This window comes from Xenopus laevis, chromosome 4L (genome assembly GCF_017654675.1).
Source record: "Xenopus laevis strain J_2021 chromosome 4L, Xenopus_laevis_v10.1, whole genome shotgun sequence".
Lineage (NCBI taxonomy): Eukaryota > Metazoa > Chordata > Amphibia > Anura > Pipidae > Xenopus > Xenopus laevis.
The window spans coordinates 123,532,269-123,555,495 of NC_054377.1; the positions used below are offsets into that span (position 1 = coordinate 123,532,269).

Sequence of the window (23,227 nt, forward strand, 5' to 3'; positions counted from 1 at the left end):
TGAATTAGCGTATTCGTAGTGTACTTGCACCTGGTGAAGTTGTGCGATGGGTGCGAAGCTGACGCTGGCAAAAAAATTACCCGTTAGTGAATCTGCCCCATGGAGAGATTGCTTTCTCCTGAAGAAAGACTTAACTTTTTTCTCCCCCTTCCCGCAGAATTCTCACTCGGTGATTGACATGTTCCTGGTGCAACAACAGACAACATTTTTTTTGGTGGAGCCTAGCAATTATCTCAGATCCACAAACTAAAAAGATAATAGAACAACTACATCATATTTTCATGTCAAATACACCCTGGGAATTAGTAGCCTCACTGTTTAGTCTTCCCATAAATCATACATATGTGGCCTTTTGATTTAGATCAAATCCAAGCAAAATTAAATAAAATAAAAGAAATGTAATGCCTAATGGTAAATTAAAGGGAAAGGAAAGACAACCCTCTCAATATCTATTCAGTTTATTTCTCTTATATATACAGAATTCAGAGGACCACTATAAATTGAATCCTCATACTATTTCCCTTAGACGGCAGTTAGAGAAATTGAAAACAAAATTTACCTATTAATGGGCCAACTAGAAATAAAGAAAATGCAGTGGGCCAAATAAAAGTAATTTCGAAAACAAATAAACCTAATACTATGTTGTCTAATCATCTCTGAAACAAAGTTCTGTCATTTCCATTTATCCAAATTAGGACTAAGGAAGGCCATTTCACTGAAAAACCAGTCCATATAGTTCAAGAATTTGTTCCAGTTATCAGACTTTGTATCACTAGCATATCATATCACACATATCACTATGGGTTATCATGGCCTGATAGATTCATAGATTGCTCATAAACTATCCTGGCTAGACAGATTCTGTTCTCTAAAAATGATGGCCTTTAGTGATGAGCGAATTTGCCGGCGCACGTTTTTGGCCGACAAAATCGCGCCTGGCGAATAAATTCGCCCATCACTAATGGACTTGCCTCACCCCAGCATGGTTCTGTCCTTACTGCCTGTTCTATGGTACTGTGCAGCATTCCTAGGGTGCAAGTCTTTAAATAGTTAGTAGTGATGGGCGAATTTATTCGCCAGGGGCGAACTGGCGCAGAATTCCTGCGATTCGCCGCCGGCGTAAAAAAGCGGACGCCAGCGCCGTTTTGTGAATTTTTTGCCGTTTCACAAATTTTGCGGAAAAACGTGCAAATTTTTCAGTGAAGCGAAACACCCCAAATTCGCCCATCACTAGCAGTAAGCAGTAGCAGTAAGTGGCATGTTTTTGTGTCTACCACTCGTTCCCCTGTGAAACGTAAATGACCCCCTTCTGTGTTTATTTTGGTAGTTTGCAGTTGGCAAAACAATTTGCTTAAACTGAAAATGTGTTCCATGTAGCTTTGTTATGTGATCATGTGTTCTCCATCATAATTTGTACCATAATCCTACATTTGTGTTTTATTTAGAGTGAAGAATGTTAATCTGAATGTATTTGTTATTATGCTAATGATTTCATTTGTATGTCTTTTTATAATTAGTAGTAGAAGAGCTTCATCTATAAAGAGCCACCGTTTTGAAAAAATCTCCCTTGGCCCTATCGTAACAGACATGAGCGGTGATGCTAATCTTGGTTTCCTGTCTCAGTTTACATGTCTGGTCTCATTCTCATAAGAATGAATTCAAGTATATGTAGTCTTACTAACTGTATTGTAAATTAGAATTGCTGTGCAATTGGTGTGCAATTTCAGACACAATTTACCATGATTTCGTTAAATGCCTGTAAAATCACAACCTCAACTTTTAATACATTTGTATTAGGGCCTATTTATTATGCCGTGTAAAATAAAATTCTCCAGAAAAACTGTGTAAAAGGCTGTGTAAAATAAATGTCAAACCAATCAAGGTGTGTGATATTTTAAGCCATGAGAATGCCAGATTTTTCATCATTATTTTACACCTTTGTAAGTCAGTTCTGGCGGAAGTTGCTCAAAGAAAAAGCGCTTTAAAAAATCACTCAATTTTTATGCAGTTTTTTACGCCACATAATAAATCTCCCCCTGAAAGTGTTTGTCGTTTTAGCTGGACTAAACAAAAATTAAACAAGAATCCCATCCTTTATATTCAAATTTACTCTTCAGTTTCATCTGTGCTATTTTGTAGCCCCTATGTGGTCTGGCAACCTGCAGGAGGCTCTGTATGGCAGTACATCTGGTTTTTATGCAACCAAAACATTCCTCCAAGCCTGGAATTCAAAAATAAACACCTGCCGCTGGGAGCAACATCCAAGAAGTTGGGGAACAACATGTTGCTTGTGATCCACTGGTTGAGGGTCACTGCCTTAATGGCTTTCAGTTCTCTGTGTTCTGCACACACAATGAAACTCAGTCTCAAACTAAAGTGGAGGTCAATCATGAGAATTGTAGTGGACTGTGGTGTAACTAGATGTTACTGGGCGCCACAGCAAATCCAAATTAGATCCCCTAAACATTGCCAGTACTACAATATATATTAATACAGCTCCCTAATTACAGCCTTACTGGGTGTTCTATGCTCCTGGACCACTTGCAACCACAGGGTCTGCTTCCTCTGAAGTCCTGCCCCTGGTAGTGAATCTGGGAATGGAAACTTCATCCCACCCAAAGCTCTACAAAGTCTCTGGACTCCAGGGCCCTGAACATAAATTGTTAACAGCCTGAGGACACATAGCTTGACATAAATGAAACACTGTGGAAACAATATGTTTAATATGTAAAATAGTCAATATATTCCCTACTTATAAAAATTCTGCTTATAAAATGCATTTGTGTATCACTGGCATTACCTTCTCAAAATGAAATGTTAACATTACAGTTTTATAATAAAAGGCTATAGCAATATTCAATTCTTGGAAAGTGGAGAGGGTTTACACAAAAAAAGAAAACATTAATCAAAGCATTATTTAACAACATAAAACAGTGCATAAAGATAATCTCTATGAAGATTTATAGGTGCTGCTCATTTCTTAAACCCTATTTGCAGAAGCGTTTTGGTAGAGACATGAATGTTATTTCTTACAATTGTGTAATTGTCTGTAGAATTCATTATATTCCCTCCTGCATGTTGTGTGTTTAAGGTCCCTTAATAATCATTAACAATGCTGTATAGACTTTCCTCTCCAAGTTGTTCAGTCAGTGGGATCATTGTCTGTACATCTCTGCTTCTTGTAGGCACAATTTATTTCTTCTCCTTTAATAACCTGTTAATTATGATAACAATACAGAATAAAATAAATTAACATTGATTTGTCAGATTAAGCTGTACATAATTAAAGTGCAGCCACCTATAGGGCTCTTACTGACAAGCGGTTGAAGCTGCGCTCCCCTGTGTTCTGTTTTTCAGCGTTCAGCCACAGGGGAGCGCAGGAATAGACGCATTTAGCTTTTTTCAACGGGGCTGTACTCACACAGGCGCGTGTAGGCACCGAACGCAGGAAAAATGCAGCATGTTGCGTCTCAACCTGCGTTCGGCGCCTACACGCGCCTGTGTGAGTACAGCCCCGTTGAAAAAAGCTAAATGAGTCTATTCCTGCGCTCCCCTGCGGCTGAACGCTGAAAAACGGAACGCAGGGGAGCGCGGCTTCAACCGCTCGTCAGTAAGAGCCCTTATGGTCTGTATTATATGATCAAACATGGATGTCCACAGGACAGTGTGTCAGATTGTTATGCAGAAGTTTGGGCTGGTATAGTTACAGGTCAAATTGATAACCCTATGCATACAGCAAATTGGACAGTCAGTTATTAAGGTTTTCCATTCTGGTCAATAAACTGTCACACAATCGAAGATAATATATTTTCGATTAAAAACTGACTAACTTGTTAGAAATAAATTCATAGCTGAAATCAACTGAAGCTGAGTTGAGATGTTTCTTTACACAGACAGACAGTTATAATTACTGACCTGATTATGTTGTTTGCAGTTCAGATAAAGTGCAAATGACATGAGTAAACCCAAGGCGACTGCTCCAACACAATGATAAATGGTAAAGCATCTGCATGAAGTACTGGCTGTAATTGAAAAAGCTGAAAAGATGCAGGGTCAACATGGAGAAATATATTTAAACTAAATTTAATTCCATATAGTTACTTTTTATAATTTATTATACTAAAATAAAAGTAGCTGCTGGGCCTAGTTATTGGAACGATAACCATTAATGATGTCAGAACTTTGCTTAAAGAGGTTGTTCACCTTTAAATTAACTTTTAGTATGCTGTAGAGAATGATATTCTGAGACAATTTGTAACCGGTTTTCATTTTTTATTTGTGGTTTTTGAGTTATTTAGATTTTTATTCAGTAGATCCCCAGTTTGAAATTTCAGCTGTCTGGTTGCTAGGGTCCAAAGTACCCTAACAACCATGCATTGATTTAAATGAGAGACTGGAATATGAATAGAAAAGGGCCTGATTAGAAAGATGAGTAATAAAAAGAAGCAATTACAATACATATGTAGCCTTACAGAGCATTTGCTTTTTAGATGGGGTCAGTGACCCTCATTTGAAAGCTGGAAATAATCAGAAGGAAAAGACAAATAATTAAAAAAAACTATAAAAAAGAAAAATGAAGGCCAATTGAAAAGTTGCTTCGAATAAGTGATTGTATACTAAAAGTTACAGCAAAGCTAAATCGCTTCTTTAAACTTTTATAATACTATGCCAAAATTCTGATTATTATTATTAAATGGAACAGGCCTAATCCACCCACCCACCCTCGAAGAACAGAAAGAGACATTAAACAAGGAACTGCCATACTCAATATATACACAGTACAGTATATACACATATATATATATTTGCCTGGGTGCAGAAACAACAAAATATCTCCAACAGCTGTAGAAAGAGCCGCACTCTCAGGTTTTATAAAGAAAAATAAATAATTTATTAATTACACAGGACTGACATTTCAGCCTCCTCAAGGCCTTTCTCAAAGTGCCAGATGATTCACAGTCATGCCTTATATTCACTCACTGGCGGGAAACATCAGCTATAACAAACTTATATAATGATTGTCACAGACAAAATCAATTAAACGATTAACACATTCATTTACCATGTATCAGCAATGTATAACAAATGTTCAAAAATAATTGTTTAATTGATTTTGTCTGTGACAATGATTACATGAGTTTTGTTATAGCTGATGTTTCCCGTCATAATAATAATGTTAAAGGGATTCCAAAAGGCTCTGCTTAAAAAATTCTAAGTAGCTCCCAATGTGGCGCAATATATTTAATATACTCAAAATGGGGAAAAGTAGTTGGGGTTGTCCACCAAAAACAGTTTTTGCACAATGAAAGAAAATTGAATTATTTGTAAATGTAATTCATATTGAAGGGAGTATTTGTTTATTTCTTTCTGTTCTCTGGGTCGTTCAGGAGACAGGCAGACACTGTACATTTTCTATCATATTTTACCTTAAAGTGTACATTATTATATATATATATGGACAAACTATATAACAATCAAAAAAATTCCAGACACCGTGGGGCAAATTTACTTAAGGTCGAATATCGAGAGTTAATTCTTAATACTTCGACTATCCAATGGTCGAATTGTCTAACGATTTTTAGTTTGAATTGTTCTATATATATATATATATATACTGTATATGCAAGGCATTTGTATGTTCTTCTCTCACTCCATGGTCTTCCTCTTGGTTCCTCCCATACCATAGAGCCAGGTTGATTGGCTCTGATAAAATTGGATCTATTGTGTGTGAACGTGATACCTTAGACTGTTATCTCCACTGGGGCAAGGACTGATGAATTTTCTATGTAAAGTGCTGCTGAATATAAAAAGTAAAGGATAATATATAAAGTAACAAATACAACTCAGCTCAATTTTGATAACTCTCCCCTACTGTGATTATGAAGTCATTTTATTAAAAAATGAACCGTTACTTAAATAATATGCTGTTATAAATAATGAATATGAATGTATATAAAAAAAGCACCCTCACCTGTCACATTGAGGAAAGTTCCTTTACCGTGTCCTTTAATTTGTTTCTGGCCAGAAAACTCCACTTCACAGAAATACAATCCAGTGTCTGGGGTTGTTACTCTGTGCAGCTGTATGCTGGCTGATGTCTTGTTTAGGAAATCGTCTGAACTGACTTTTGTAATTCTGTCCATAAAATCATCAACGTTAAAGATATCAACCCCATTCGGTACATGTCTGTACCATCTGTACCAGCCAGTGGGTAGATCCAAGTTGCTCATGTTGTAGCTACACTCTAGGTTGGCTGTGCTGCCCTCTATGACATTCACTTCAGGGATCTGGGATACTTCTATGTTCTGTGAGAGAGAAGCTGAAGTGCAAACATGCATTTAAATTGATGTAGATCAAAGTACAAGAGGTAAGCAAGTCAGGATTGTAGCCATAGCTAAACATAAAAACAGGGCAGATTAACTTTATCAATTCAACAAGATTTAAGACAACCTTGAAACTGTTGTGATTATTAAATAAAAACAACTGAGATAATTCCCCCATATCCATCTTATTGTGTTGCTTCTGCTCCCTCACCTTGCAGTGCTGCCAGTATCAGCAAGAGCTCCGACCATTTCATCTTCTCTTGTGAATTAACAACACAGAGCTGTCTGCTTGTTCTTGACCCCAGGTATTAGCTTCCTGAGGAAATTACAGTAGGTTTCTCTCTAGTCACTCTTTACTGCTCTGCTTCAGGTTGGAGTGATATCACCCCCTCCCTTTCCCTCTAACATAACATATATCAAGATAATTGCATGTAACAAGAGAACAGCTCCCTGACACCTGCATATAAGAATGGCACTAATGATGAGCGAAACGGCAAAAAAATTGAGAAACTTTGAAGTCAATGGGCATCAAAATTATTCTAAGCGTGACAATTTTTTATGCATGCAATCATATTTTTCACTCCAAATGCATTATATATTTAATGGGTATATTTTTGTGGCAACTTTTTTTTGTCTCTGGGACTTTTTTGTCCAAATGCATTAAAGTCAATGGGCGTTTTTCTCATGACAATTTTTTTGTTGAAATGCATTAACGTCAATGGGCGTTTTTTTGTAACAAATTTTTTGTCCAAATGCATTAAAGTCAATGGATGTTTTTTTCTTATGGCGACTTTTTTTTGTCAAGGAGACTTTTTGTCACAGTGAATTTTTGCCGTGGTTTCACAAAAAAAAAAAAAAAAATCGCAGATGGAGAAATGCGAAATTTTACTGCGGATCCATGGATGGTAAAAACATTCGCTCAACACTAAATGCCATTCAATAGTAAAAATCAAGTCCCACAGCAACTCCTCCAGTTACATTGAGTAGAAGAAGTTTAACTGAAAGCAGTTCCATTGTGAAGTGCCGGCTTTTTTTGAAAGCTCTTGATCAGGCAAAATGACATAATATGGCTGCCTACACACTAATATTACAGCAAAAAAAATACATTTACATTTTATATGGTAGAGTGAATTAAATGTATTGTAACCAGTGTCATTTAGAAATAAAAACAACACCATAAAAATCATGACAGAATTAAAGAGATAAGCAATCCTTCCTGACTCCAGTTCCTGGACCAACGTTGTGCTTATATAAGTAACCCAGTATTTTCTTACATTAGACAGGGATTAGATGGCTTTTTATCAAGTATCTGCCAGTACAACCACTTCAGGAAGAGAATTTAACAATTCTCAATCAAAAAATATTTTTTTTGAAAAACCTAATAGTGAACAGAGAGTTTATTGTCCCCTTATATTGATATACATGGTTATTATATATCCACATAAGTGCTTTATCTATCCCATCTGTCATTTGGCTGCTCATTGGCAGTTTGTCAAGATCCTGCTGCAATGATGCCACATCCTGCATGGACTTCTGTAGTTATCTGCAAACACTGAAACATTATCTATACCCACCCTGAAGTGATTAATGAACAAATAAAATTGGACGCAATACAGAGCCCAGAGGAACTCCACTAAGCACCCTACTACTAGTACATAGTAATATATTAACATAGAAAAAGACACATGTCCATCAAGTTCAACCTTAGAAGTCTATATATAACCTGCCTAACTGCTAGTTGATCCAGAGGAAGGCAAAAACCCCATTCAAACCCTTTCCAATTTGCCTTTAGAGGGGGAAAAATTCCTTCCTTCCTTCTATAACCCTATTAACAACCACCCTCTGTACATCTTCCTTTAGTCAATTTCCTATCCATGTCCAAGTAGTCTTACCAAGACCAATAGACGTTAGTTAGAAAGCAGTTGTTTTGTGGCAATGTATCAACCACACATAATGTACCAAGTTGCTACATTCTTCATCATGATTACATTTGTTTGACATGATCTGTCCTTGACTAAGCTAAAGCTCTTCTGAAAGGTGATCAATATGTCATAAGAGATGACATTACACAGATAATTATTCACTTACATAAACAAAACTGTCCATAGCCCTGTTGATTATTGTAGATTAGGGATCCCCAACTTTTTGAACCCATGAGCAATATTCAGAAGTAAAAGGAGTTTAAGAGCAACGCTAGCATGAAAAATGTTCTTGGGGTGCCGAATAAATGCTGTAATTGGCCATTTGGTAGCCCCTATGTGGATTTACAACCTACATTGAGGCTCTGTTTGGCAGTGCATCTGGTTTTTATGCAGCCAAAACTTGCCTCCAAGCCTGGAATTCAAAAATAAGCTCCTGCTTTGAGGCCACTGGGAGCAACATCCAAGGGGTTGGAGAGCAAAATGTTGCTCACAAGCTACTGGTTGGGGATCACTGTTGTAGACCTTTATATTTTTCCTGGCCAAAAGAATATCCTAGTGTGTCTTAAAGCAATTTAATTTCCAGCTATTTCTAAGGCCTGTGTATGTGATGCCTTACCAGTGATATACAATAAGGCAAAATGTGTTTTCATTCCTTAAGTAATGTACTTAAGTAATGTTTATACAGAAAAAATACTTAATGACACTGCCTAGAGTTACATACCGTATATACTCGAGTATAAGCGAGTTTTTCAGCCCCCAAAATATGCTAAAATACTCTACCTCGGCTTATACTTGGGTCAACCGCAAAAACGGTCGCCGGCATCTAAGAATAGTCGCCGGCATCCAAGAATAGTCACCGGTGTCCAAGAATAGTCTCCAAGAATATTCGCTGGCGTCCAAGAATGGTCGCCGGCATCCAAAAACGAGACGCCGGCACCTCCAATGGGAGCAGAAACCCTCAATTTTTTGATTGAAACTTACCAGAAGCTGCTGCATTTCTCACCCTCCGCTTATACTCGAGTCAATAAGCTTTCCCAGTTTTTGGAGGTAAAATTAGGTACCTCGGCTTATACTCGGGACGGCTTATACTCGAGTATATATGGTAGTCTGTTATCCACAATGACCTTCAATTATGGAGGGCCATAGCACAATTCTATTTAGTCAATAATTCTAATTTTGCCCAAGTGAATAACCTTGCATTTATCAACAAAGAACCTTATTTGTTGCCCAGTTTTCCAACTGTTTTACATCCCTCTGCAGGGCAGAAACATAGTGCTTAGTTTTGACCAATTTTGCATCATCAGCAAAAATAGAGACATTACTTACAATGTCAACCTCAAGGTTATTTAAGAATAAATGAAAAAGGAAAAGGATTCAATCTGCTCTATGGCAAAAGGGCAGTTCCAACACATTAAGGGCAATATGCTTGTTGGGCTTCCGCAACTGCCGGTAGATGGTGAGTTACCTTTGATTAAGCTAACATACAAAATGCGGGACGATGGGGCAAAATGTAACAATATTTGGGAGCCATGGTGTTGAGATCACCCATTGTTCATTAAAGATGCTGGTGTTATTAATGAGATGTTTTATATATTGGCTTTTCTGTATACTCCTGGGAATGCACCATTCAATTGTCTGTAAGGCATTATGAAAATTCCTTGTATCCAAAAGATAGCTGTCCCAAAGGCTTGCTTTTCCGTAAAAAATTCCTTTATTTAAATTATCATTAAAAATATTTGGTTACATTCAGTCCCCCCAGGCCCACCTTACGCGTTTCGCACCTTCCGGCGCTTAGTCATAGGTGTATCTGTAGACCACACAACCTCTGCGGGATTTATACCCTATCAGTCCCTCCCACTTTGTAATAATTTAAATAAAGGAATTTTTTACGGAAAAGCAAGCCTTTGGGACAGCTATCTTTTGGATACAAGGAATTTTGATATATGTGTCGCCTGTGAACTGGGGCGAGTACCTAAGGCTTCACCAAATGTAAATCAGAGGCGGATTCCCAATTTTGATATATGTAAGGCATTATGGACAAGTTTTTATGCAATTAAAAGTGAATAAAATTGACCTTTAAAAATAGGAAAAGACCAAGGACAAGCCTTGTAAGTACTCGCTAAAAAATATTCCATTTATTGACACTCTTTGTAACCTTTCAGCCAGTTCCCTACCCAAATACAGACAGTAAGGTCATGGTCAATATAAATGAATTTAATCAGCAATCTTCTGTGTCTTACTGTATCAAATGCTGATAATCTAAGTACCTCACATCCACTACAACCCCAGTGTCTCAGTTTCTACTCAACTCCTGAGAGGAGGTAATCAATTTGTTTGGCAAGATCCATTATTTATTAAAACACTCTGACACTCATAGGGGCAGATTTATTATTAATAGCAATGACAACTGAAAGCAATAGAACACAAAGCAACATGACAAACTGCCACATCTGTCTTTTTTTAACAAATGTAAATGTGTCAATTCCCCACAAGTGATCTGAAAATTGATCAGATTTTTGGGATCCCTAAGTGTGATCTTTGATAAATCAGCCCCTGTATTTTCAAATTACTTCCACATGGACTAACAGTTTTTTTTAATGGTTTAGCGCAAAGAGATTAAGATTAAGATAAGTGGAATTTCAAAAAAATATCCCTGCGACATGGTTCTTTGGTTTGCGTTACATCATTTCATCATTCAAGTGTTTTAATGTCTGGCTGGTAATTTGCCATTTAATGAATCTCACTGTACAAAGAATTTTCAAGGTACTCTTTGGAGATCTGGGATTTTTTCTTGCATTGAGGTACAGAATAATTGTATTGATTGTTGATCATGTTGTTCAGGGTATCCCCAGCATTCTGTGACCCCTGAAATAAAAACACAAGAACACCTCTTTATAAGACAGTATGCTTCCTCATCATAATTTATTTATATAGCACCAGAAAGTTACACAGCAGTGTACATTAATTTGTAACAAACAGGGGTCTTAAATACTTTTATTGGTTTACAGGATATATGGGATCAGTTCATGTTCAGTAAACACCATACATTGCCAAATCAACTCTATCCAACTACCTGCATTAACTACAGTGAAGAAGTTTAATAGCTACTCCATGTTTGGGCCTTTGCAAGGTAATTAGATTCCCATTGCATATTTAATATCAATGCATAATGGACTCCTGCTAACAAAATAGTTACAAAATAGGAGTGTTGTAAAATGATCTGCTTCACAAGTTTCAGACATAAAGTAGCTTTAGTTTCCCTGTTTGCTCAAAAAGTAGAATTCTTACCTGTAAATTGCCTTTTCTTCAGGTCCACTTAGGCAGCACACCAAGGGGCAAATTCACTAAGATGCGAAGTTGTGCCAGGCGCAACTTCGCCGCACTTTGCCGCACTTCGCCAGGCGTAGTTTCGACAGCGCTCCGCAAATTCACTAAAATCCGAAGTTGCGCACATGGGTAGCGTAAGGTTGCAAAGTTGCGCTAGCGTTGATTCGCTATATAAAGCGAAGTTACGCTAGCGAAGGCTAATTTGCATACGGTGCGAAATTCAAATTTCAATGGAGGAACACGTATCTGCACTACAAATGCCTAGAAAACCTTCAAATCAGCAAATAAAAATTTTACTTTGCCCTACACATGTGCCCACTGTCTAGGTAAGTTGCCATGAGTCAGGAAATGTAGGGGGGAGGAAGGGGAGCCCCAAAAAAATTTCGATCTTTTTCAGCCTATCAGCCATCATGTAGAAAACACACCAGCGTTTTTTTGGGACTTAGAAAAAAAATTTACTTTTTTTTAAACAATCCCTATCTACTCTATTGAGCTTCGCCAGGTCTGAGGTGGCGAAGGAAGTCTAGCGTAAAAGGTAGCGTTCAGTACACTGCGCAAGTTAGTGAATTTGCGTAGTTACGTCGCTAGCGAAACTTCGCCAGGCGTAAGGTTGCGAAGTAACACTAGCGAAACTACGCCAGCGTTCGTTAGTTAATTTGCGCAGTAGCGAAAATGCCAAACGCTAGCGAATTAACGCTAGCGTTCGGCGCTTCGCGCCTTAGTGAATTTGCCCCCAATAGAGAGAGAGAGCCCCTCCTCCAAGGACAGGAAACAAAATAAAAGATATCCCCCCCCCCACTATTACCCCAGTGTTAGTAAAAAGACCAAAACACAACCAGGCTGCTTCACCCAGAACTTTATTTGGGAGGGATATATATGTGCTGCCTAAGGGGACCTGAAAAAAAGGCAATTTATAGGTAAGAATGCTACTTTTCCTTCAGGTCCCCCGGCAGCACACCAAGAGACATTGAAAAAATACTAGGGAGGGTTCATAAAGCTGCCTGTAATACTTTCTGGCCGAACGCAGCCCCCCTTGAAGACATAACGTCCAACTTATAATGCTTTGAAAAAGTATGTAGTGAAGACCATGTTGCAGCTTTACATATTTGTTCTGCCGATGCCTCCACTCTCTGTGCCCATGTCGTAGCCATCTCCCTGGTTGAATGAGCCTTGATTCTGGAAGGAGGAGAGAACCCCTTATACACATAAGCCAAAACAATCGTCTGCTTCAACCATCTCGAGATTGTAGCTTTGGAAGCGGCTGCCCCCCTAGATGGACCAAAGAAATTAAGGAACAACTTTTTAGAATCTCAGAACTCCTTCGTCTTTGACAGATAGTAGATAAGACATCTTTTGACATCCAATTTATGTAATCTGTGTTCTTTGTCTCCCTCTGGCTAAAAAGAAGGTAACACAATCTCCTGGGAGGTATGGAAGGCAGAAGCCACCTTGGGAACGAAAAAGGGTGGAAGCTTCATAACAAACCTATCTGGAATGATTTGCAGATATGGGTCCTCTATTGACAGATTTTGAATTTCACTGACTCTTCTGGCGTAGGTCAAAGCTACCAGCATCACTGTTTTAAGAGTCAGGAGTTTGTCTGGAACTGAAGCTAATGGCTCAAAGAGAACTTCTGATAAGGCTGAGAGAAGCATATTCAAATCCCAGGGAGGGCATATTTCCCTGATAGTAGGCCTGAGCCGAGTTGTTGCCTTAATGAAAGGTGTCACAAGAATATTTTCCCCCAAAGGCAGACTCTTCATCGCTTCCAAAGCTGCTACCTGCACTTTAAGGGTGGCTGGTTTTAATCCCATCAGAAATCCATCCAATAGAAACTGCAGAATTTGAGGAATAGAAGCTGCCAATGGCTCTACTGAAAGGTCTGCACACCAAAATGAGAATCTCCTCCAGATTCTGGAATATATCTTAGTTGTGCTTTCCTTCCTACTCTGCACCATGACAGCCGCTACTTCAGAAGAAAGGCCTTGTTCCATCAACTACTGACATTCAGGATCCAAGCAGACAGGGCTAATCTGCTGAGGTTCAGGTGGAATATAGGCCCCTGATGAAGTAGAGTCGTGCTGGACCCTAACATGATCGGGCTTTCCTCGGCCATCTCCAACAGCAGGGAAAACCAAGCCCTCCTGGGCCAATAAGGGACCACCACAATGACCCTGGCCTTGTCCAGCCTGATTTTCTGCAGCACCCTGGTCACCATCGGAAGAGGAGGAAACACATAACCCAGACTGTCCCTCCAGCTCCGCAGCATGGCTTCCACCGCTGCTGGTTTGTCCTGAGGAAACAGAGAATAGAAGGTTCTCACCTTGGCATTCTCCCTCGTGGCCATCAGGTCTATTGTCGGATACCCCCACAAGTGGACAAGGCGCTGAAAGACTGTCTGACTGAACAACCATTCTCCTGGAAGAAAAGACCTTCGGTTCAAGAAGTCTGCACTGAGATTGTTTAATCCTTTTATGTGCACTGCTTGCAGAGCCCGAAGATGCACCTCTGCCCATGATACGATCCTGATTGACAGCTCTAGCAGGTTGTGGCTGCAAGTGCCTCCCTGCCTGTTCAGATAGGCCACTACCGTGGTGTTGTCTGACCTGACTTTCACTGCAAGACCTCTGGTCAGCTGAGCTGTCCCTCTGAGTGCCCTCCAAACAGCCAGGAGCTCCCGGTGATTGGAAGAGAGAGACGCCTCCTGAGGAGACCAGGTGCTTTGCCAGACACCCTGCTCTAGGGTCGCTCCCCACCCTTGCCTGCTGGCATCAGTGGTCAGAATGAGCCAGTGCCTTATGACCCATGGAATGCCCCTGTACAAACACGGATCTCTCCACCATCTGAGAGAGAGCTTCACATGAGGAGACACTGCCTTTATCGAAGCTGTCATGACTCCTAGGACTGACATGGATTTCCTGACTGAGACTTCTCTCTACTGAGAGAGACTCAGAATGGATCTGCACAAGGCGTTCTTCCTCTCTAGGGGAAGAAATGTATGAGACTGAACTGAGTCCAGCAGAACACCCAGAAATTGCTTCCTCTGTGACGGAACCAGATCTGACTTCTGATAATTGACTTCCCAGCCTAGAGTCTCCAGACAGGAAATCGTATTCTGAACTTGCTTGCAGAGGAGAGAGCTGGAAGATGCCTTTACCAGCCAATCATTGAGATACGGGACAATCAGAATGTCCTCAAGAAAGCCACTACTACCACCAAAACTTTGGTGAATACACGAGGAGACGATGAAAAGGCAGAGCAGCAAACTGGTAATGGCGATCTTTGATGGCAATCCTCAGGAACTGCTGATGCCCTTCCCAGATGGGAATATCAAGATAGGCATCCTGAAGGTTGATTGTGGCCATAAAATCCCCTTCCTCCAGAATAGCATTTCCTGATTTGATTCCTTCCATCTTGAAGTGAAACTTCGTTATGAATGTGTTGAGATAGATTAAATTTATCACCATTCGAAACTTGCCTGACCGCTTGGGAACTAGAAAAACTGAAGAATACACTCCCTTCCCTTCTTCTTCTTGAGGGGCTGGGACCAAAATGTGAGAACTCACCAACTCCTGGACACTTCCGAGAAGTCTTGTTCTTTTCACATATCCTATGGAAAACATAGTGCGCAAAAAACGTGGATTTGGGTGAGAGGAGAATTCAAGCTTGTAACCCTCTCTGATAATCCTCAAGACCCAAGGATCGGACATGATCCTTGTCCACTCTTGAAAATAAAAATGAAGTCTTCCTGCTACTCCACTAATGAAGCACTGCCAAGTCCCTCCCGCCATGCTGCTGCACAAGCTGGGACTGCCTTGCACTCTCTCCTACAACCTGCTGCCGCCGGAGAGGAACCAGGTACCGAATACCCGCAGCTAGGGGCAACCGGAAAGGCCAGTAACCACCAGCCCTGCTACCTTCTACCTTGCTAGGCAGACAGACACCCAGCAACGCTGGGTAGATACTTACCTCTCCTTGGAAGGACAGGAAACAAAATCAATGGGGTAATAGTGGGGGGGATGTCTTTTATTTTGTTTCCTGTCCTTGGAGGAGGGGCTCTCTCTTTCTCTTGGTGTGCTGCTGGGGGACCTGAAGGAAAACACAGTTTTTTTAATGAAAACTATAGGCAAAAAATATTTTTATCACTTGCCCTATACATTCATGTTGAACAAAGGGGTCACATACATGACAGGTACAAGTGCATTAAACAAGTTATGGTAATGATGTTAGGTAATGATATAGTTATCAAGGGTGTCCTAAAATCCCTGCACAATATAAGAGCCCTGTGCTTATAATAACCATTACACACACACACACTGGGCCAATAATGAATCTCTGGGAATTAAAATATGTTGTGGGTCCTAATAATAGTTTATTGAACTAGAAGCATTTGAGTATATCAGTAAAACTGATATCATTACTGATGTAATTTCTATAGGAAAACTCCATGGAGTAAATACGGTGCTCTCAGTCTCTTAGGAACCTAGGCGTCCCAGGAGGTCTACTGCACTTGGAGTGCCAAAATACAGTTTACAATTTGGCACTCTTTTAAGAAGTTTCAACATATTCCTCAGGGCTGTGCAATAAATGGATGTATACATTTAAAAAACTGAATTACTAAAATTTGAGCTCAAACAACAACCGTATCATCCACGAAAAAATGCCTTCAGTTAATAAGAACTTTGAAGTCACATGAGATTAGGGTTTTGGATTTGGTCAGACTACAATCTAAGGGGCATGTTTACTAACATTGGAGATAAATATCTCTGGGGATGTTACCCATGGCAACCAATCAGTAATGAGTTTTAAACAGTCAAAAGCAAAGATCTAACTGGTTGCTATGAGCAAAATAACTGAAGATATCTCCAGTGTTAGTAAACATGCCCAAAAGTATGCGGAATCCAAACCCTTCAAAAATACTGGTATTTGGCTATATCCAAAACAAAATCCATGCTGCTTTATGGGAACAATCCTGTCACTGCCAGGAGTTACTTTTTGATAAGAGTGGAAAACATAGGAAAACTTATCTGAGAAAGACTTTTAAAATACATAAATGCAGTGAGTTCAGCAGATTTTTTGTGAACAATTAACTTTATCACCTGTTGTGATGATTGATTGGGCATCCCACCAGATCTCAAGGCTAGAATAAAAGAAATAAGAGAGGAAAATGAGTTGGGAACCTTTAATAGATGGGGCCTTTGTATGATGAAGAATGACCACCCTTTCGATGAATCTATGCCCTTTTTAATACAGCTCAAAACCCTGTTTGCCCTTGCAGCTGCTGACTGGCCTTACTTGCTACAAACGTTTATTATCCACAGCTATGCCGAGATCTTTTTGAATTATGAATTTGCCTAAAGCAAATAAATGACAGCTATACATTTTCAAAAACTTTAGAATAACTTTGTCATTTCTTGTTAAATCTCTTTTTATTAAGTTTTCAATAACAAAAAGTATCAGGGGTACAGAAGATGAAGAAGGGGGGGATACAAAGAAAAAGACAAAAAGAAAGAAAAAGTTTTCCACACCTACAAGAATCCCCCTATAGTGTATACAAGTGGTTACAAGGTAGATCTAATTAACATTTGCCCCAACACATAAGTATTAACAGAGGACAGTACAGTGCACAGTGTAAGTTATACTTACCAGTTATAACTTGTGTTGTAAAATCCGTGTAGACAACAGGACCCCTGCAAACATCAAGAGAAAGTGAAAACATGTATTTATGTATCCCATGCACAGATACTATAACAAATTCTATCCCATTTATTCCCAATTCTAGTAATACAACTAATGCTGCATGGTTCACAGATGAAGAAATTCAAAAGAGACTAGAACATGTTAAGATTAACAAAGGTCCGGGGCCAGATGGTATTCATACCAGGATAATTAGCGAGCTTAGCTCTGTGATTGCCAAACCTCTTTACTTAATTTTTCAGGATTCATTGAGATCTGGCATAGTGCCGAGAGACTGGTGAATTGCTAATGTCGTGCCTCTATTCAAAAAAGGATCCCGTTCTCAGCCTCAAAACTATAGGCCAGTTAGTCTGACGTCAGTGGTAGGAAAGCTTTTCGAAGGGTTAATAAATGATAAGATATTGGACTTCATAGCAAATCATAATACTATGAGTTTGTGCCAGCATGGTTTTATGCGTAATAGATCTTGCCAGACTAACTTAATCTCTTTTTATGAGAAGGTAAGTAGAGACCTCGATTCTGGGATGGCAGTGGATGTGATTTACTTAGACTTTGCTAAAGCATTTGATACAGTGCCACACAAAAGGTTACTGGTTAAATTAAGGAATGTTGGCCTGGAACATAGCATTTGTATCTGGATAGAGAACTGGCTAAAAGATAGACTACAAAGAGTGGTGGTAAATGGAACATTTTCTAATTGGACCAGTGTTGTTAGTGGAGTACCGCAGGGCTCTGTACTAGGTACCTTGCTTTTCAACTTGTTTATTAATGACCTGGAGGTGGGCATTGAAAGTACTGTTTCTATTTTTGCAGATGATACTAAATTGAGCAGAACTATAGGTTCCATGCAGGATGCTGCCACTTTGCAGAGTGATTTGTCTAAATTGGAAAACTGGGCAGCAAACTGGAAAATGAGGTTCAATGTTGATAAATGCAAGGTTATGCACTTTGACAAAAATAATATAAATGCAAGTTATACACTAAATGGCAGTGTGTTGGGAATTTCCTTAAATGAGAAGGATCTAGGGGTCTTTGTAGATAACAAGTTGTCTAATTCTGGGCAGAGTCATTCTGTGGCTACTAAAGCAAATAAAGTTCTGTCTTGCATAAAAAAGGGCATTAACTCAAGGGATGAAAACATAATTATGCCTCTTTATAGGTCCCTGGTGAGGCCTCATCTGGAGTATGCAGTGCAGTTTTGGACTCCAGTCCTTAAGAGGGATATAAATGAGCTGGAGAGAGTGCAGAGACTAAGTGCAACTAAATTGGTTAGAGGGATGGAAGACTTAAATTATGAGGGTAGACTGTCAAGGTTGGGGTTGTTTTCTCTGGAAAAAAGGCGCTTGCGAGGGGACATGATTACACTTTACAAGTACATTAGAGGACATTATAGACAAATAGCAGGGGACCTTTTTACCCATAAAGTGGATCACCGTACCAGAGGCCACCACTTTAGACTAGAAGAAAAGAACTTTCATTTGAAGCAACGTAGGGGGTTCTTCACAGTCAGGACAGTGAGGTTGTGGAATGCACTGCCGGGTGATGTTGTGATGCTGATTCAGTTAATGCCTTTAAGAATGGCTTGGATGATTTTTTGGACAGACATAATATCAAAGGCTATTGTGATACTAAGCTCTATAGTTAGTATAGGTATGGGTATATAGAATTTATTTAAAAGTATGGAGGAGTGTGTGTATGGATGCTGGGTTTTCATTTGGAGGGGTTGAACTTGATGGACGTTGTCTTTTTTCAACCCAATTTAACTATGTAATTTAAGTATGTAACTTTGTAAAGTTGCATATAAAGGAAATGTAACTTACATATCCCTGGTGGAAGAACCTATGAAAATGGGAAAAAATGTTTGCATTTTAATATATAACAAGTCCATATCTGTTCATGTTTAAAGATACACAAACATTGACTCAAAAATAGGTATTATTATTATTATTAACATGTATTAATAAATCCCCACCATATTCCAGAGTGTTGTACTATAAATGTGTCTATACATTAAACATACAGGATAACACACAAAAACCACCAATTACCAATACAAGAGGTAAAGAGGGCCCAACTTACAGGTTAATGTTGTGCATAATATTTATATAGCCATAGAATATTTAAATCTAGTGATATCTACCAATCAAAGGAATGATTGATTACATGCCCCATACAATAAAAATATTAATTTGAATGAACTCATCAGTCATTTATATTCCAGCAAAGTAGAAATTATTTTCTTTTCCTGTTAGGCACTACTAAGTGCAGGTTATAAGAAGTAGTAGCAAGGTGTAATTTCTTAATCAGCACTGATATTATATCACTATATGAGAATTCTGAAAGAACTTGACTGACGCAAAAGTAAAAAAAAAAAAGAAGGAGATTCAGCTGCTCCGATATCAAAGTACTATTTAAGTGCACAGGTCGCTAAAACTTCAGTTTGGTAAACAGCACAGGACAGATATATCAGTTATATTGAGAGACTATTGCCTCAATTTTTTTAGCAATTTATTGTAATTACATTTCCGTGTTTTATAATTATACTTATTTTGAATCCTCACTTTCCATTATTAAGGAGGCAATTAGGATTGAAGACTTTAGATGATTAAACTCAACGTGCATCTTTTTTTAAAAAATCGAATCCAAATAACTCTCTCAACCCACACCCTGTTACTTACAGGAGGTCTTGAGGATCTCTCAGCCCACTGATAAGTATGGGATGATTATAATGGGGGGTGGTGCAGATTTTTTATTGTTGAACCCACTACCTGGGCATCTAATTTTATTAATAACCTATATTCTCTCAGCACAAAGGTGGTCTTGAGTAGTTATTTTATTATTAACCCAAATTCTAGAGCCTGGCTAAATCACATTCAGGTTTTTCAGAGGAGTTGAGAAGATAGCAATACATTTCTGTGCTTTATTAAAGAGCATCAGAGCTCTTGGGCACCATCTTCGGTATCTTTGGATCCTATTTTTTTCCTTTGGCAATCCTCAGATCTTTCTGGGTATGTGCAGTTGGGGCCATTATAGTATTCGTGCCTACTGTGCATGCGCCGGAAAACTCTGTGTCGGCACTCACTTCCGCAAGGAATCCGAAGATACTGAAGATGAAGCCCAAGAGCTCCTCTGCGCTACTCTGCATGAATATGCCAACATTAGGGATGGGAGAACTTTTTAGCCTTGTTTCACTCCGGAAATGACGCCCATAGACTTGTATGGAGTCGTTTGACAAAAAAAGACGCGCGTCCAAAATTTTTTAGACGCCCATAGACTTTAATGGGCGTCTGTGACATTTCGCCAGCAGCGAATTTTTGGAGAAACAAAATGAGTCAAATTCGTTCCATCCCTAACATTAATTCCAGGGACACTTTTTCAACTAAGGTACTATTGAGGGAGAAAGCAGGAAGTGGGGCCAATATAGGGAAGGGGATGGAGATATTTGATTAACAGGGTTTAGTTCCCCTTTGGACAAACTTTTTCATGTACTTAGATGAAGCAAATTCTGAGCTTACCATGTTTAGTGACACACCGGTATCCCAGATAAGCACCAAGTAAGACTGCAGAAATCATGGCCAGAACCCCAACTACAATGAAGACAGTAGAGGAATTCTGGGAAACTAAAGAGAAAGCAGCAACATATCAAAAACATGTTCTTTTTTTGGTGGCAGGTTGTCTTTCCATGTGCTTGCACCGTATATTATAAATACTGTGTACTGAAGTAGTGCAAATGGAGCCATTACAAATATTAATTATTAATTTGCATAAGTTCACATACATTTAGGCAACATGGTAACTAGTGCACCTTTGGCTGCATCTTGCAAAGTCTAAGGGGGTTATTTATCAAAGTCTGAATTTATCTCAATATTTTCTGCTACAAACTCTGATCAAATCCGCTCGGGTTTTTTACGCTTATTTATTTATTACATTTTTGCAAAAATTTGCTTTGCGGGAAAAAATCAAATTTTCATGATTTTTTTCAGAATTTTCACCTGAAAACTCAGAAAAAGCGCACATCAAAAAATCATTGGGACTTCTCCCATTGACTTATATGCAACCTCGACAGAACTGAGAGGCCGGATTTTCACAGCTTTTTCATCCTCAAGGTTTAATAAATTCCAAAAAATTTTTGTGATTTTTGCATTCAGAGTTTAGTAAATAACCCCCTATGAGTGTTACACACCAGAATTGTTCCAGTTGAACAATTGCCATTCAAGTGAAAGGGAGGTGGTATGATCTGGAACTCTTCTGACAGAAATTCACCAACAGAAAAAAATACCTATTGTATTATGCACATGACCCACAAGTTATGCCTTGCAAGGCTATTTTGAGAGGTTGTTAGCTTTGGGGTCAGAAAGACTTTGCAGGGCACTTTTATCTTTTCCTATTGTAGCAGGACTGATTAACCTATGGCCCTTCTACTGTGAGCTATAACATCCAGCTTCCCCCAAATCTTTTCACAGGTTGTACAACACAAAAAGTTTTGCTACCATCTTATCGTAACTTATCTTATTGTTACCATCTTATTTGCTATCCCTCTACTTGTATCTGCTATTCTGATGGACCCCACTGTATGAGGTCCCCAAGCAGTAACCCTCACCCCCTGATAAGCAGCTCTGCTGCCTGGAACAATACAAGTCTATGGCATTCAATGCTCAGTACACAAGAATAACATGTATGGTACATGCCCAGGTGGGATCCAGCCAAACTAGAGCATGTATGTTTAAGGAGTGAATCTTAACAAATAATACACATGAACAAATATAAATAAATCACCCTCACCTGTCACATTGAGGAAAGTTCCTTTACCTTGTCCTTTAATTTGTTTCTGGCCAGAAAACTCCACTTCACAGAAATACATTCCGGAGTCTGTGCCTTTTACTCCGTGCAGCTGTATGCTGGCTGATCTCTTGTTGATAAAATCTTCTGTACTTACTTTTGTAATTCTGTCTTTAAAATCATCACTTTCAAAGATATCAACCCCATGCTCTACATGTTTGTACCATTTGTACCAGCCAGTGGGTAGATCCAAGTTGCTCATGTTGTAGCTACACTCTAGGTTGGCTGTGCTGCCCTTTATGACATTCACTTCAGGGATCTGGGATACTTCTATGTTCTGTGAGAGAGAAGCTGAAGTGCAAACATGCATTTAAATTGATGTAGATCAAAGTAAAAGAGGTAAGCAAGTCAGGATTGTAGCCATAGCTAAACATAAAAACAGGGCAGATTAACTAAATCAATTCAGCAAGATTTAAGACAACCTTGAAACTGTTTTGATTATTAAATAAAAACACCTGAGATAATTCCCCCATATCCATCTTATTGTGTTGCTTCTGCTCCCTCACCTTGCAGTGCTGCCAGTATCAGCAAGAGCTCCGACCATTTCATCTTCTCTTGTGAATTAACAACACAGAGCTGTCTGCTTGCTGATAAGCCCAGGTTTCAACTTCCTGAAACAGGAGGTCTCTGATAAATATCTGGTGAGAGCTATAAATTAAAAAGACCTTTGTGTGAAAATTAGCTTTTTCTCTTTAAGCAAATTATTTACTCTCCTGCAAGTGTTTCTGTGAAAAAGGGAATGTTCTTTGCTTATTTGGGTAAATCTGTATTGGGACCCCAAGTTGGATTGTTCTCATATGGGGGAATGTAATAAATGTTGCAAAGATAAAAACAATTTGCACCAATAAGAATAAACATTCTCATCTCGCAATTTAATATTCTTTCTTAAACTGTTATTGCATTGTGAATTTTAATTGAGCACTTTTAAGAAACGCTTGAAGGTGTCGTAAAATTTTGGAGCAAACATACCGTATCTTTTTCAAGAAGAAGTTTTATTACATTCACTGTGCATTGGTGGAAGCCATAACCTTCGCACACTTTCTTCCACTGTTGGAAGTGGTCGCTTAACAGTTTCTGGGTTCACAAAAGCTATATTACATTTGCGCAAAAGGAAAATTT

General features: G+C 39.0%; 1 pseudogene; it reads right to left on the minus strand.

Moving 5' to 3' along the window:
- Positions 1-2,713: 2,713 nt before the first annotated feature.
- On the minus strand, positions 2,714-6,601 carry LOC121403112 (annotated as a pseudogene).
- Positions 6,602-23,227: the final 16,626 nt, after the last annotated feature.